Below are 3,356 nucleotides of genomic sequence, written 5' to 3' on the forward strand. Positions count from 1 at the left end.
TTTACCCCAATTTGGGGTAATGAAAAGTTCATCCCAGGAAAAAATGATGGAGGATTTAAATTATGGAAAACCAAAGGCATTCAGAAAATTAAAGATCTATATGTTGATGGCAAGTTACTTACTTTTGATCAGCTATGTAAGAAGTATTTAATACCTCCGAAACATTTTTTTAAATACTTGCAATTGAAAAACTTTATGTCATCAAAACTGAAACAAATAGTTGACATTCCACCCTTAACAAAAATAGAAGAGGTGTGTGTTGGAGATTCAAAAGGGAAAGGTCTTCTTTCTGAGTTCTATAATTTGTTAATGCTTTCCTCTAAAGATTCAGCAATAGTTAAGTTAGATGCTTGGAGGCGAGATACTTTCGAAGATATAGATGAGGAAGACTGGAATCAGGCCTGTTTAAAAGCACAAAAACAAACGATAAACACACGATTTAAACTTTTGCAATATAAATGGCTTATGAGAACCTATATAACACCAGTTAAGCTTCATCATATGTCCAGTGATATTCCAGATACTTGCCCTAAATGTTTGTTTGAAAAAGGAACTCTTCTCCATTGTTTGTGGGAATGTCCTAAAATTCAGAGGTTCTGGAGGGATGTTATTGGGTGTCTATCTGAATTGTTTAAGCTAAAAATTCCATTACAGGTTAAAATCTGTGTTCTAGGAATATACCCAGTGGAATTTAAACAATCACAGAGGAAAACCAAATTGATAGACTATGGACTTCTTCAAGCCAGAAGATCTATAGCATTATGCTGGAGAGGCATGGACGCACCCTCCCTCGGACTCTGGAAGAAGGAAATTGCAAATTCGCTCGGACTGGAAAAGCTAACATACATCGCCAAGGGCAAACAACGGGATTTTGAGACTCTCTGGGAGCCATATATGAAGACCATAGGTACTGAAGGTGGAACTTATTAATGGATGTCTTGTCTACAGTTTCTATTCATATGTTGTTCTGTTGTTTTTCTTTCTCTTTTCTCTAAGTTAATCTAAAAGGTTTTTGATATTTTTGGAACCAAACAAATGCAGGTTTGAAGAGTGAGTGTGGGAGTGAATGGGTGCAGGTTGTAATGTTAAGTTTGTTGTGTGTAAATTTGTTATGTCAAAAACGAGAAAATTCAATAAAATATATTGAAAAAAAAAAAACATAAACCGGATGTCCGCTTTTATTTTGAAAAGCCTGCCTGGGGTCCAATCAGAAACTGACAGAGTTTGATTGCAACAGAAGTTAACTTAAAATTTCAGAGAGTTTGATAGTACGTGCAAGAGTTTGACTGTGAATGTAAGAGGGTTTGACGGTGAATGTGAGAGGGTTTGATAGTTTCACAGTATGTGTAAGAGAGTTTGATAGTAAATGTAAGAGAGTTTGATAGTAAATGTATGAGAGTTTGATAGTACGTGTAGGAGAGTTTGTAGGTTTTGGCCCTTGGGGCCTCTCATATGAATTTACTAAAATTAGTAACTATTGTCAAGGCCCTCTCTACTTTTAAGGCAATATTATGCGAGTAAAAATGGCGAATTTGAACAGCGCATGTTCCCTGCGTTCAAGTTTTTTCTTCTCTTTATGGCGCCACCATCTGGTCTGGAGTGTGAACTGGAACTACTGCCGTTGATTATAGATTTTACATCATATCTGTAAATAGATTGGGTACTTTCCTAAACAACATTACATCATGATTATTAGGCCCAAGCAGGTAAGGGCTGTGAAGGCCTATTGAAATTCAATGAAAATTATTATTATGCTTATTATGCTTCCGTAAAATGAATGGGCTTTTTGGAGGCTTTATCATATTCAAAAACGCACCAAACTTGGCGGACGCATCAAGTCTGCGTGAAAATTACGTTTTTTTTTAAGGTTGTCGCAAAAATCGTAAAAGAAATGGCTCAACGGCTAAAGTTCTCATTTCGAAATTGGTACAAGTATACTTTTAGTATACTTCAGATATATTTATAGGTAGTATACTCAGGGGTGAAAGTAAGGGGGTACGGTAAGGTACTGCGTACCCCTAAAAGATTTAGCAGGGGTACACAGCAGTGTTGTGGTACTCGAAGTTGGTCTTGGTCTCGAGACCATTTTTTGATGGTCTCGGTCTCGTCTCAGACTCGACCGCATTTGGTCTCGGTCTTGTCTCGGTCTCGGAGGAATCGGCATTTTATTTCAAGACCAGTCGGGACAGCAACTGTGAAAATATCACTAAACGTACAGCATACTATCCAGTTTATTTGTTAACATCTTTGTTTTGAGTGGATGCAAAACGCACCGATTAAAATCCAAACAACTAAGTGTTTCTGTTACTCCACCTTCCCCTTCCCCTCCCCACCTTTCACTCGTGCGCGGCGCTCCAGGACATGCGCAGTGGTTTTCTCTCAGCGACAGAAAATGTTTGTCTAATCGTCAGTAATATAATAGCGCTGCATAAATAGTAAGAAATCCGATGGCCATAGCTAACTCAACATCGCTTCGCTTTCACAGACGGTGGAGACAACGTCTAACTTTTTTCGTCACTTAGAAAAGTAGCTCAAAGAAGGTAAGCTCCGTTGACATGATGTTAGCAAAGCTAGCTGTACAGAGACACATAAGAATTTGTGATGAAAAAAAGTCACTCACTGCCTGAATTATTGTGCGGAGGTGTAGACTGACTTGACGCATATATGGGACAGCGCTATGTCCAAAAGTCTGCAATATAGTGATGTGACATTCAGAAACAGTCGATTCTTCTCCACGGCTCTTTACTTATTAGATAGGACTGGAGTGTCACTTACTGAGAGCCGTTGTTCTATCAGATTACCATACGCTGTCAGAATAGCAAACATGCAGTGAGTACCATGCGCATTAAGAAGTCCGACCGTCAGAGGAGTTGTCAGTTCACCATACGCAGCAAGTTATGACGAAAATAAGTCATTAAATTGTTTTCAATGATAACTATATACATGTGTTGTAATGGTTTCAAAGTGTATTTAAAGCAGGGTCTGGCTGCAGCTGGAAACAGCTACAACACACGCCCGTGTAAAACTCACTTAACCGCTAAGTCAGGATGCCATACAACTGTTAATAACAAAGTGTATGATGATCTACGTCATGATTCTATGTTGCTGATTAAATGAAATCTTATGGTAATGACGTGTCTGACAGATATAGCCGGTGTTATATCAGATAGCCATACGCTGTCAGGATAGCATACATGCAGTGAGTACCATGCCAGCGCATGCGCATTAAGAAGTCCGACCGTCAGTGGAGTTGTCAGTTCAGCACACGCAACAAGTTATGACGAAATTAAGTCATTAAATTGTTTATAATATTACATAATATGATAACTAGATAGATATGCGTTGTCGTGGTTTCA

Source organism: Poecilia mexicana, unplaced genomic scaffold, assembly GCF_051168715.1.
Source record: "Poecilia mexicana isolate PSO_F unplaced genomic scaffold, ASM5116871v1 scaffold_5, whole genome shotgun sequence".
NCBI lineage: Eukaryota > Metazoa > Chordata > Actinopteri > Cyprinodontiformes > Poeciliidae > Poecilia > Poecilia mexicana.